We start from the raw sequence: 14,918 nt of genomic DNA, 5'->3' as shown, positions 1-14,918 counted from the left end.
ACCTGTCCTGCCTCTTGAGAAATTTGTATGCAGGTCAGGAAGCAACAGTTAGAAGTGGACGTGAAATAACAGACCGATTCCAAACAGGGAAAGGATTATGTCAAGGCTGTAATTTGTCACCCTGTTTATTTAACTTAAATATAGAGTACATCATGCGAAATGACAGGGTGGATGAAGCACAAGTTGGAGTCAAGATTGCCAGGAGAAATATCAATAACCTCAGATATGCAGATAATACCATCCTTATGGCAGAAAGCGAAGAGGAACTAAAGAGCCTCTTGATGAAAGTGAAAGTGGAGAGTGAAAAAGTTGGCTTAAAGCTCAACATTCAGAAAACGAAGATCATGGCATCTGGTCCTATCACCTCATGGCAAACAGATGGGGAAACAGTGGAAACAGTGACAGACTTTATTTTGGGGGGCTCCAAAATCACTGCAGATGGTGACTGCAGCCTTGAAATTAAAAGACGCTTGCTCCTTTGGATAAATTTATGACCAACCTAGACAGCATATTAAAAAACAAAGACATTGCTTTGCCAACAAAGTTCCGTCTAGTCAAGGCTATGGTTTCTCCAGTAGTCATGTATGTATGTAAGAGTTTGATTTAAAGAAAGCTGAGCATCAAAGAATTGATGCTTTTGAACTGTAGTGTTGGAGAAGACTCTTGAGAGTCCCTTGGACTGCAAGGAGATCCAACCAGTCCATCCTAAAGGAATTCAGTCCTGAATATTCATTGGAGGGAATGATGCTGAAGTTGAAATTCCAATACTTTGGCCACCTGATGAAAAGAACTGACTCATTGGAAAAGACCCTGATGCTGGGAAAGATTTAAGGCAGGAGGAGAAGGGGTAGACAGATGATGAGATGGTTGGATGGCATCACCAACTCAATGGACATGAGTTTGAGTGAATTCCAGGTGTTGGTGGTGGACAGGGAGGCCTGGCCTGCTGCGGTCCATGGGGTTGCAAAGAGTTGGACATGACTGACCAACTGAACTGAACTGACTGAACTACAGAACTGCAGGCTTCCCTGTCCTTCACTATCTCCTGGAGTTTGCTCAAACTCATGTCCATCATGTCCATGATGCCATCCAAGCATCTCATCCTCTGTTGTCCCCTTGTCCTCCTTCCCTCAATCTTTCCAGCATCAGGGTCTTTCTCAGTGAGTCTACTCATCACATCACTTGGCCAAAGTATTGGAGTTTCAGCTTCAGCATCAGTGCTACCAATGAATATTCAGGATTGATTTCCTTTAGGATTGACAGGTTTGATCTCTTCGCTGTCCAAGGGGCTCACAAGAGCACCACTGTTTGAAAGCATCAATTCCTTGGCACTCAGGCTCTTCCTTAATCCTGAGGCAGAGATGTGGCTGAAAAAAATTGACATCACACATCAAAGCAGTTTGAGACCACTACAAATATGTGATTATAAAACCTCATCTAGGCCCTGAATGCTGCTAGAAAGACTTAGTAAGGCATTTAAAATAATTTAAGTCCTTTTGTAAAATAGCACTTTTTAAAATTGACACATGGTTTTTAAAGTTCTTCAACACATTTTCCCCTCAAACTTAAGAAGATGCAACCAGTCTTTTTTGCTGAAGGAGCTATCAGTTGGAAAATGTGTTTTCTCTTTATATCAACGATAAGGATTTTGAGCAGAGTTTTTCAGGAAGGATAAATGAAAGAGCGGGAAAATATCTGTAGACCTTCCTTCTACAATGGAGTTATTCTGTCTTCTCTTGTATTGCATAATGTGTATGGGTTGGGCAACACTAAATCTATAGCTTTAATTTATCGTACAGAGATATATAACAGTTATTTCTTTTTAAATGATTTAAGTCAGTGCTTACTAATTGTGGAGCACAGAACAAAAATATGTAAAAGAAAATAAGTGTGCCATCACAAACCAGATGTTCGGTGACAATCATTAGGAGCTACAGGCAGCACGATGGATAAGGTACCTACTTTCAATTACAGAAGCCTGGGTCTGATACAAAAGCTACACGAACAAACATGGATGAGTAGAGTAGACAATTTGACTTTTTGGCTGATACAAGCATTGCATTTCAAGTGATTGTAAGATAAGTGAGTTTCCTTTTTCTTTTTGTTTGCATCCAAAGACAACTGATTGCAATGCACTTCTTTAGTAAACTAAAATAGCAATATCAAACCATAATTGGAAATATAGTATTTGGTATTTCATAACATGCTTCCCTGAATTATAACCACAAACAGTGGGAAACAATCATTTGGTGATACCACCTTTACATAAACTAAGCAGGCTTCTTTTACTGCAGGCCTTCTCAGGGCATTTAGAAGGCTGATGTGAATTTCACATCTGTTAGATGGGACATAATGCTTCCCAGTGTGCTTCTTGTTCACTTATTATTCGTTCAGCCAATATTGTTGAGTGCCTGTGTTAGGTGACACACTGTGTTTGGGAGTACAGAGAAAAGGGGACAGACAGACAGACAGCCTCATAAACCTGGTAAGATGCTTGACCTACAGGGAAAGGAATAAGACAACTGCTACCTTTCTGTATTGTTTCAAGGCAAGGAAAATGTTAACTAGAGAAACGTTTGTGAGATGAAGAGTGGGATTATCAGCAGGAAGCAGACATCTGCCTACCTTTCTTGTTTCTGATAATTAGCCATCATCTGCACACTTTCTCATCTTCTCTGTATTGATCTTTCATCATATAATGGCCACAAATAGCAAAAGGAAGGCTTAATAACAAACATTAAAATGAATAAATAATTACAGACACTAATCTTCCTCAACCAACTGATTATTTGTTCAGTGACACTGTTACATAAACGAGGTTTACATAATTTAAAAGGACATTGTCATGCCATTTTTATAGCTATTTTTCTATTTGTCCTTGCTTCTGATACCCTTTAAAAGGAATGTAAAGATATAATTATTGCTGCATATGTAGGGACAGAGGCAATGGCTTTATAAAGATAGAGGAGGAGTAATTTAAGCCCAAAATACACATCAATTTGGAATTTCAGATGCAATTTTTACTTTATATTCCAATGTTTTGACCCATTTTATAATGAATGTGATATTACCTCCTTACCAAGTCTGATGTTATCACAAAATATCCCATTTCTGTCTTCATTTGATGCTGTTTTATAATCTATCTTTAGTCACCATATGGGTATTTTTGATACTCATTGCCTACACATATACTTCATTTTTAAAGTCTATTTTTTGGTATTTTGAGAATAAATTTTTATGATGTTCTTGCAGTATACTTTAGAAAAAATAATTTCTAATGACTGGCCTTCAAGAATTGTTTGCTTGTCCTCTGAAGCAGAGCCTGGGTGGACAGAAACAACAGCCTGCAGCCCCCATGCTCAGCCTGTTCTGGCCATGGTTATGAGAGCAGGATAAGGAAGAAATCTTGTTAATCCAGAGGCCACCTTTAGAAATATTTGCTAAAGCAAACTAGGAACCACAGTTTTGAAAAAACTGTCTTAGGACCCCAGAGTTCATTTTTAAAATATACATAAAATACACTGTGAAGAAGATATAAACAACTGGCACTTACTATTAAATACTAACATACTTATGGAGTACCTACTATGTGCCAGGAAAATTCTCTCTTATGTCTCTCTTCCTGTGAATCAGCGCTGCCACTTCTCGTTCCTCCTCTTCTGACCTGTCATCATTAGCTTTTTGAGAGTTTTCATTTCTTTGTTGACTTATTCATTTTTGGCTGTGCTGGGTCATCATTGCTGCGTGAGCTTTTCGAGTTGCGGCAAGCGGTGGCTGTTTTCCGTTGCGGTGTGCAGGTGTCTCATTGCAGCGCTGTGGTGGAGCACAGTCTTTAAGGCCGTCTCCAGGAGTTGCGGCTCCTCGACTCCAGAGCACAGACTCAGTAGTTGTGGCCCATGGCTTCGTTGTTCCATGGCACATGGGATTGTCCTGAATCAGGGACCAAACTCTCGTCTCCTTCATTGACAGGTGGATTCTTTACCACTGAGCCATCAGAGAATCCCCATCTTTGATTTTTCTAGCCTGCGATTTCACATAACTCGAGTATGAACAAGGGCAGTCTATCTTGGATCTCTTAGCCCCAAATTTACATAACATTTCAGAAGAACCTTAGAGCTGAACATGCTGATTTTCCCAATTCTAAATTCCTATCAGGGAATTTGATTGAAAGAGTGCAATTTTTTTTTTTTTTTGACTCTGTTCGTGGGCCCCAAGTATGGTGATATACATATATAGATATTGACACTGATTGGATAGATAGAGACAGCAATAGAGAGATGAACATACATATCAACTACTGATCGTGGCAGGAGAACTCTGAACAGGAATTCTCCCCGAAGAGTGGAAGAGTTAATACCGATAAATTAGGGTACTTGGACTGAAAGGTAGAGAAAGACTAGAGGCAGATTCCTGTGCCTTCACGCCAAGTAGCAAAATGACTTTTTTCCAAGCTTTACATCTACAAGTCAACAAAGAAATGAAAACTCTCAAAAAGCTAATGATGACAGGTCAGAAGAGGAGGAAAGAGAAGTGGCAGCGCTGATTCACAGGAAGAGAGACATAAGAGAGAATTTTCCTGGCACATAGTAGGTACTTTTACATCTACATTTTTTTAGCTTGACATCTAAAACCAGCAACCAGCAGAGAAATCATCTCTTTCAAGTCACTTTTTTTTAGGGACAAGTACAGCTTTGCCAAAAACAACTTGGATTTCTTCTGGTGTGTAATTGGCCAGGGGTGGGTCAGAAGTGCATTTTTAACCAGACCATAGATACGAAAGTAACGTTTCCTGTGACAAATACCATGGTTGGCTGATGAGTCAAAATATGTTCCTGGGTTGAGAAACAGGTTTCATTCCCCTTCATCATTTGATGAATACCGATAACATTGGAAGTCTGTTAGAATAGGCAGCTTAAAATCTAGTACTCCTTACCATGTTATTCTGCCATTAACTTTTCTCCTGCTTGGACTTAACAAAAGTAATACTTGGTGGATTCCTTAGGTGGACTGAGAACCATGGAATAACAGCCCGGTCAGTGATCAGCCCAAGATTCATAATGTTATAGTGGGTGTCTGGTTTCATTGTAAATAGCGCTTACTATGAGTGTGTGTGAATTTGCATATGCATAACTTTATGTACAAATATAGGGCATTTTCAAGCCCCTTTCTCATGAGCACTCTAAAATACCTCATGCAGCTACAAAATGTCCACAGGAAAAAGTATTTTCATACAAATAAATAAAAATATGTAAAAGGATGTTTTGAATAAAAATCCCTTCATGGCTTGAGATTTGGTCTTATTTTGAAATGAGGTCAGCCTGGTTGGGTTTTGAATTTCAATAGAGACATTTTGCATGGTTCTCTGAGTTACACAAAGATATTTTAAATGTTGGGAAGAAGAAAGCCCCTCACAGATAGCAGCAGGAATCACACTGGCAGAGTTGAAGGAAGTTGAGAAACAAATGCAAAATGAGGAGAACAAATACATATTTTCTCTCAGGGTGTTAAAAGAACAGGAGAATAAAAGAAACACGGGGAGATGGTCACAGAGGGAGCTAATACTGCACCTCCAGAGACAGTGGGGCTCCTGGTGAAACATAAGAAACATAAGGCACTGGGTGTAGAAGGGTGTTCAGGTATTCATTGGCCCAGTGTGGAGCAGTGGCAAGAACACTGTGCTGATAACTTGATCTCCTGGGGTTTCATTCTATCTCTGCTAGTATTGAATCTTTTGACTTTGGGCATGTCATGGCATATATCTAGGAGCCAAGTTTTCTCATCTATGAAATGAGAGTTTGAGGTGAGCATAAGATGCATCTCATGGGCTTCCCAAGTCGTGCTAGTGGTAAAGAACCAGGCTGCAAATGCAGGACACATAAGAGACATGGGTTCAAACCCTTGGTTGGGAAGATCCCCTGGAGGAGAGTATGGCAACCCACTGCACAATTATTGCCTGGAGAGTCCCATGGACAGAGGATCCTGGCAGGTTATAGCCCATATGGTTGCACAGAGTCGGACATGACTGAAGTGACTTAGCACCTGCACAGGCAAGATACCTCTCAGAGCAAACTCAGTTCATGAAAGAGATTGGGTCAGGGAACATGTATGCCTTCCGTTCCAGTCATACCACCTTTGCATTAAGAGAATGGCACTGAGGCTGTGGCATACACCAAATGGGCTCATGGACACCAAGTTGATTGATTGAAAGGGGTACCAGCAAAATTGTTGAAGACCAAGGCCTTTGATAAACAAATGGAACAAACAAATAGAACATCACAAGGCAAGGCAGTTGGGCAAAAACATATCATGGTGGCTCAGATTGCAAAGAATTTTCCTGCAATGCCAGAGACCCAAGTTTGACCCGTAGGTCAGGAAGATCCCCTTGAGAAAAGAATATCAACCCATTCCAGTATTCTTGCCTGGAGAATCCCATGAACAGAGGAGACTGGCAGACTACAGTCCGTGGGGTTGCAAAGAGTTGGACATGAGTAGTGACTAATGCATTTTCACTTTATTGAAGTGATGATTTTCAAAAACTTCCAGAAATATGCTTAAAATTACTTATGAAAGTATGCGCGTGTGTGTGTGTGTGTGTGTGTGTACGCGTGTGTGTGTGTTAGTTGCTCAGTCATGTCTGACTCTTTGCTACTTCACAGACTGTAGCTAGCCAGGATCTTCAGTCCATGGGATTCTTCAGGCAAGAATACTGCAGTGGGTTGCCGTTCCCTTCTTCAGGGGATCTTCCTGACCCAGGGGTCAAATCTGGGTCTCTTACATTGCAGGCAGTCACCAGGGACACCCATGATCCTTTCTAAAGATTGGATTCAATAAGATCTAGATTGGAGCCTGAAATCTGTCTGTAAAGATCTCCCCATGCAATTCTTTTGAGCTCCCCAAATGATAATCCAAACCCTAAACAAAAGATTTTTTTATGAAAAATCTATTGTATTTCTCTTTTACACATATACACATTCTTTTTTTATATTATTTTCCATTATGGTTTATCACAAGACATTGGATACAATTCCCTGTGATATACAATAGGACCTTGTTTATCCATTCTAAATGTAGTGCTTTGCATCAACCAGCCCAAACTACCAGTCCATTCCTTTCCCTCCCCACTCTTCCTTACCAGCAACAAATCTGTTTTCTATGTCTATAATCTGTTTCTATTTGTTCAGTTCAGTTCAGTTCAGTCACTCACTCATTTAAAACTCTTTGTGACTCCATGAACTGCAGCATGCCAGGCCTCCTTGTACGTCACCAATTGATGGAATCTACCCAAACCAATGTCCATTGAATAGGTGATGCCATCCAACCATCTCATCCTCTGCCATCCCCTTCTCCTCCTGCCCTCAATCTTTCCCAGCATCAGGGTCTTTTCAAATGAGTCAGCTCTTCACATCAGGTGGCCAAAGTATTGGACTTTCAGCTTCAACATCAGTCCTTCAATGAACACCCAAGACTGATCTCCTTTAGAATGGACTGGTTGGATCTCCTTGCAGTCCAAGGGACTCTCAAGAGTCTTCTCCAACACCACAGTTCAAAAGCATCAATTCTTCAGTGCTCAGCTTTCTTTATAGTCCAACTCTCAAATCCATATGTGACTACTGGAAAAACCATAGCCTTGAAAAGATGGACCTTTGTGGAAAAAGTAATGTCTCTGCTTTTTAACATGCTGTCTAGGTTGGTCATAACTTTCCTTCCAAGGACTAAGCATCTTTTAATTTCATGACTGCAAACACCATCTGCAGTGATCTTGGAGCCACCCAAAATAAAGTCAGCCACTGTTTCCACTGTTTCCCCATCTATTTGCCACGAAGTAATGGGACCGGAAGCCATGATCTTAGTTTTCTGAATGTTGAGCTTCATGTCAACTTTTTCACTCTCCTCTTTCACTTTCATCAAGAGGGTCTTTAGTTCTTCTTCACTTTCTGCTGTAAAAGTGGTGTCATCTGCATATCTGAGGTTATTGATATTTTTCCCGGCAATCTTTGATTCCAGCTTGTGGTTCCTCCAGCCCAGCGTTTCCATGATGTACTCTGCATATAAGTTAAATAAGCAGGGTGACAATATACAGCCTTGATGTACTCCTTTTCCTATTTGGAACCAGTCTGTTGTTCCATGTCCAGTTCTAACTGTTGCTTCTTGAGACCTGCATACAGGTTTCTCAAGAGGCAGGTCAGGTGGTCTGGTATTCCCATCTCCTTCAGAATTTTCCACAGTTTATTGTGATCCACACAATCAAAGGCTTTGGCATAGTCAATAAAGCAGAAATAGATGTTTTTCTGGAACTCTCTTGCTTTTTCCATGATCCAGCGGATGTTGGCAATTTGATCTCTGGTTTCTCTGCCTTTTCTAAAACCAGCTTGAACATCTGAAAGTTCACGGTTCACGTATTGCTGAAGCCTGGCTTGGAGAATTTTGAGCATTACTTTACTAGCATGTGAGATGAGTGCAATTGTGTGGTAGTTTGAGCATTCTTTGGCATTGCCTTTCTTTGGGATTGGAATGAAAACTGACCTTTTCCAGTCCTGTGGCCACTGCTGAGTTTTCCAAATTTGCTGACATATTGAGTGCAGCACTCTCAGAGCATCATCTTTTAGAATTTGAAATAGCTCAACTGGAATTCCATCACCTCCACTAGCTTTGTTTGTAGTGATGCTTGCTAAGACCCACTTGACTGCACATTCCAGGATGTCTGGTTCTAGGTGAATGTGAGTGATTACACCATCGTGATTATCTGGGTTTTGAAAATATTTTTTGTACAGTTCCTTTGTGTATTCTCCCACCTCTTCTTAATATCTTTTGCTTCTATTAGGTCCATACCATTTCTGTCCTTTATTGAGCCCATCTTTGCATGAAATGTTCCCTTGGTATCTCTAATTTTCTTGAAGAAATCTCTAGTCTTTCCCATTATATTGTTTTCTTCTAGATAGGTTCATTTGTGCTGTATTTTAGATTCCACATATAAGTGATATCATGTGATAATTGTCTTTCTCTTTCTGACTTGCTTCTCTTAGTATGATACTTTTAGTATGATAATCTCCAGTTACATCCATGTTGCTGCAGATGACATTATTTTGTTCCTTTGTAATGACTGAGTAGTATTCCATATATATATATCAGATCAGATCAGTTGCTCTATTGTGTCCGACTCTTTGCGACCCCATGAATCGCAGCACACCAGGCCTCCCTGTCCATCACAAACTCCCGGAGTTCACTCAGACTCATGTCCATCGAGTCAGTGATGCCATCCAGCCATCTCATCCTCTGTTGTCCCCTTCTCCTCTTGCCCCCAATCCCTCCCAGCATCAGAGTCTTTTCCAATAAGTCAACTCTTCGCGTGAGGTGGCCAAAGTACTGGAGTTTCGCTTTAGCATCATTCATTCCAAAGAAATCCCAGGGCTGATCTCCTTCAGAATGGACTGGTTGGATCTCCTTGCAGTCCAAGGGACTCTCAAGAGTCTTCTCCAACACCATAGTTCAAAAGCATCAATTCTTCAGTGTTCAGCCTTCTTCACAGTCCAACTCTCACATCCATACATGACCACAGGAAAAACCATAGCCTTGACTAGACGGACCTTTGTTGGCAAAGTAATGTCTCCGCTTTTGAATATGTTATCTAGGTTGATCATAACTTTCCTCCCAAGGAGTAAGCGTCTTTTAATTTCATGGCTGCAGTCACCATCTGCAGTGATTTTGGAGCCCACAAAAATAAAGTCTGACACTGTTTCGACTGTTTCCCCATCTATTTCCCATGAAGTGTTGGGACCAGATGCCATGATCTTCGTTTTCTGAATGTTGAGCTTTAAGCCAACTTTTTCACTCTCCACTTTCACCTTCATCAAGAGGCTTTTTAGTTCCTCTTCACTTTCTGCCATAAGAGTGGTGTCATCTGCATATCTGAGGTTATTAATATTTCTCCCAGAAATCTAGATTCCAGCTTGTGTTCTTCCAGTCCAGCATTTCTCATGATGTACTCTGCATATAAGTTAAATAAGCAGGGTGACAATATACAGCCTTGACGTACTCCTTTTCCTATTTGGAACCAGTCTGTTCCATGTCCAGTTCTAACTGTTACTTCCTGACCTGCATACAAATTTCTCAAGAGGCAGATCAGGTGGTCTGGTATTCCCATCTCTTTCAGAATTTTCCACAGTTTATTGTGATCCACACAGTCAAAGGCTACATATATATATATATATATATATATATATATATACTATGCTAAGTCGCTTCAGTCGTGTCCAACTCAGTGCGACCCCATAGACGGCAGCCCACCAGGCTCCCCCGTCCCTGGGATTCTCCAGGCAAGAAAACTGGAGTGGGTTGCCATTTCCTTCTCCAAGGCATGAAAGTGAAAATAGAAAGTGAAGTCGCTGAGTCGTGTCCGACTCTTAGCGACTCCATCGACTGCAGCCTACCAGGCTAGAGTACTGGAGTGGGGTGCCATTGCCTTCTCCAATATCTTCTTTATCCATTCTATTGTTGATGGACATTTGTGTTGTTTCCATGTTTTGGTTACTGTGAACAGTGCTGTTTTGAACATAGGGACACCTGTTTCTTTTTGAATTATAGTTTTGTTTGAGTATATGCCCAGGAAGGGGATTACTGTATCATATGGTGATTCTATTTTTTTGTTTCTGAGGCACTTCCATACTGCTTTCCATAGAGTCTGTACCAACTTATATATCTACCAACAACGCAGGAGAGTTCCCTTTTCTTCACACACTCTCCAGCATTTGTTATATGTAGACTTTTTACTGATGGCCATTCTGACTGGTACAAGGTGGTACTTCACTGTAGTTTTGATTTGGATTTCTCTTAAATAGTGATGTTGAGCATTTCTCCATGTTTCTACTGGTCATCCTTAGGTCTTCTTGGAGACAAGTGTCTGTTAAGGTCTGCTGCCCATTTTTTGATTGGGTTGTTTTTGTTGTTGTTGAGTTGTATGAGCTGTTTGTATATTTTGGAGATTGAGTTCTTGTCTGTTGCATATGCAGATATTTTCTCCCTTTCCGTATGTTGTCTTTTAATTTGTTTATGGTTTCCTTCACTATGCAAATGCTTGTAAGTTTGATTAGGTCCTATTTGCTTATTTTTTTATTTTATTTCTATTACCTAGGGAGACAGACCCCAAAACATTGGTACAATTTATGTCAGAGAATATTTTGCCTTTGCTCTCTTCTAGGAGTGTTATGATGTCATGATTTATGCTTAATATCTTAAGCCATTTTTAATTTATTTTTGCATATGGTGTGACACTGTGTTCTAACTTCATTGATTTACATGCAGCTGTCCAACTTTCCCAGCACCACTTGATGAAGAGGCTATCTTTTTCCCATTTTATATTACTGCCTTCCTTGTCAAAGATTAATTGACCATAGGTGTGGGTTTATTTATGGCCTCTTTATTCTGTTCCATTGATCCTTATGCCTATTTTTGTACCAATACTCCACTGTTTTCCTTGCTGTAGCTTTGTAGTATTGTCTAAATACTGGTGGAGTTATACCTCCTGCTTTTCTTTGTTGTTGTTGTTCCTTTGTTCACTCCCCTGTCCAGGATAGTTTTAGCAATTTTGGGTCCTTTATGGCCCCATAAAGAAAATATGACTAACATGATTCAAACTAAAAAAAAAAAAAAAAATCATGCCTTTGTCATCATCTATCTCTTTGTTCCATAAAGCCACAGTGAAAATTCTGTATAATTTGAGGCTGTGTTGCAATACATTATGTATTTTGTTATTATTCAGTTGCTCAGTCATCTTTGCAACCCTATGGACTGCAGCACACCAGGCTTCCCTGTCCTTCACCATCTTCCAGAGCTTTCTCAAACTCATATCCATTGAGACAGTGATACCATCCAACCATCTCATCCTCTGTCATCTCCTTCTCCTCCTGCCTTCTATCTTTCCCAGCAACAGGGTCTTTTTTTTCCAATGAGCCAGGTCTTCAAAACAGGTGGCTGAAGTGTTGGAAGCTTCAGCATCAGTCCTTCCAATGAATATGCAGTGTTGATTTTCCTTAGGATTGACTGGCTTGATCTCCTTGCTGTACAAGGGATTCTCAACATTATTCTCCACCACCACTGTTCAAAAGCATCAATTCGGTGCTCACCCTCATTTACGGTCCAACTCTCACATACATACAGGACTACTGGAAAAACAATAGCTTTAACTATATGGACCTTTGCCAGCAAAGTAATATCTCTGCTTTTTAATATACTGTTTAGGTTTGTCATAGCTTTTCTTCCAAGGAGCAAGCATCTTTTAATTTCATGGCTGTAGTCACTGCCAGCAGTGATTTTGGAGTCCAGAAAGTAAAGTCTGTCACTGTTTCCTTTGTTTCCCCATCTATTTGCCATGAAGTGATGGGATCAGATGACCCAATTCATTTTTTTGAATGTTGAGTTTTAGGCCAGTTTTTTCACTCTCCTCTTTCACCTTCATCAAGAGGCTCTTGTCATCTGGATATCTGAGGTTGTTGATCTTGTCATCTGCCTGTCTGAGGTTGTTGATATTTCTCTGGGCAATCTTGATTCCACTTCGTGCTTCATCTAGGCTGGCATTTCACATGATGTGCTCCACACATAAGTTAAATAAACAGGGTGACAATATACAGCCTTGACTTACTCCTTTCCCAATTTGGAACCAGTCTTTTGTTCCATGTTTGGTTCTAACTGTTGCTTCTTGATCTGCATACAGGTTTTTCATGAGACAGGAGAGGTGATCTGATATTTCCATCTCTTGAAGAATTTTTCACAGTTTGTTGTGATTCACATTGTCAAAAGGTGGCTTCCCTTGTAGCTCAGTTGGTAAAGAATCCACCTGAAAAGCAGGAGACCTGGGTCTGATTCCTAGGTCAGGAAGATCCCCAGGAGAAGGAAATGGCAACCTACTCCAATATTCTTGCCTGGAGAATCCTATGGACAGAGGAACCTGGAGGGCTACAGTCCATGCTGTCACAAGAGTCAGACATAACTTAGTGACTAAACCACCACCACCACACAGACAAAGGCTTTAGCATAGACAGTGAAGCAGAAGTAAATGTTTTTGTTTTTGTTTTTTCCTGGAATTTTCTTGCTTTCTTTATGATCCAAAGGATGTTGGCAATTTGATCTCTGGTTCCTCTGCCTTTTCTAAATCCAGCTTGTATATCTGTAAGTTCTCGGTTCACATGCTGTTGAAGCCTAGCTTGGTGGATTTTGAGGATTACTTTGCGTATCTGAGGTTATTGATATTTCTCCTAGCAATCTTGATTCCAGCTTGTGCTTCTTCCAGCCCAGCGTTTCTCATGATGTCCTCTGCATAGAAGTTAAATAAGCAGGGTGACAGTATACAGCCTTGACATACTCCTTTCCCTATTTGGAACCAGTCTGTTGTTTCATGTCCAGTTCTTAATGTTGCTTCCTGACATGCATATAGGTTTCTCAAGAGGCAGGTCAGGTGGTCTGGTGCTCCCATCTCTTTCAGAATTTTCCACAGTTTATTGTGATCCACACAGTCAAAGGCTTTGGCATAGTCCATAAAGCAGAAGTAGATGTTTTTCTGGAACTCTCTTGCTTTTTCGATGATCCAATGGATGTTGGAAATTTGATCTCTGGTTCCTCTGCCTTTTCTAAAACCAGCTCAGATATGCAGATGACACCACCCTTATGGCAGAAAGTGAAGAGGAACTAAAAAGCCTCTTGATGAAGGTTAAAGAGGAGAGTGAAAAGGTTGGCTTAAAGCTCAACATTCAGAAAACAAAGATCATGGCATATAGTCCCATCACTTCATGGGAAGTAGATGGGGAAACAGTGGAAACAGTGTCAGACTTTATTTTTGTGGGCTCCAAAATCACTGCAGATGGTGACTGCAGCCATGAAATTAAAAGACACTTACTCCTTGGAAGGAAAGTTATGATCAACCTAGATAGCATATTGAAAAGCAGAGACATTACTTTGCCAACAAAGATCCATCTAGTCAAGGCTATGGTTTTTCCAATGGTCATATATGGATGTGAGAGTTGGACTGTGAAGAAAGCTGAGAGCTGAAGAATTGATGCTTTTGAACTATGGTGTTGGAGAAGACTCTTGAGAGTCCCTTGGACTGCAAGGAGATCCAACCAGTCCATTCTAAAGGAGATCAGCCCTGGGTGTTCTTTGGAAGGAATGATGTTAAAGCTGAAACTCCAGTACTTTGGCCACCTCATGCGAAGAGTTGACTCATTGGAAAAGACTCTGATACTGGGAGGGATTGGGGGCAGGAGGAAAAGGTGACAACAGAGGATGAGATGGCTGGATGGCATCACCGCCTTGATGGACGGGAGTCTGAGTGAACTCCGGGAGTTTGTGATGGACAGGGAGGCCTGGCATGCTGCAGTTCATGGGGTCGCAAAGAGTCAGACACAACTGAGCAACTGAACTGAACTGAACTGAACTTGCTATTATTTGGAATGAGTGAAATTGGATGATAGTTTGAACATTCTTTGGAATTGCATTGCCCTTCTTTGATATTCAAATGAAAACTGACCTTTTCTAGTTTTTGGCCACTGCTGAGTTTTCCAAATTTGCTGGCATATTGAGTGCAGCACTTTAAAGCATCAGCTTTAGGATTTGAAATAGCTTAGCTAAAATTCTATCACCTCCACTAGCTTTGTATAAGGACCACTTGACTTCACTCTGCATTATGTCTGGCTCTAGGTAAGTGACCACACCATGATGGTTATCCGAGTCATTAAGATCTTTTCTGTATAGTTCTTTTGTGTATTCTTGCCACCTCTTCTTAGTATCTTCTGCTTCTGTTAGTTGCATACTGCTTCTGTCCTTTATTGTGCTTATCTTTGCATGAAACTATATATATATTATGTATAGCTTTTGTATTACACTATTTACCATACATAATTAAACATTATAAACTCAAGCAACATAAAACC

The sequence above is a fragment of the Bos javanicus genome, chromosome 24, assembly GCF_032452875.1.
Source record: "Bos javanicus breed banteng chromosome 24, ARS-OSU_banteng_1.0, whole genome shotgun sequence".
NCBI lineage: Eukaryota > Metazoa > Chordata > Mammalia > Artiodactyla > Bovidae > Bos > Bos javanicus.
The sequence above is the reverse complement of the archived record's forward strand: the minus strand, read 5'-3'. Positions refer to the sequence as shown.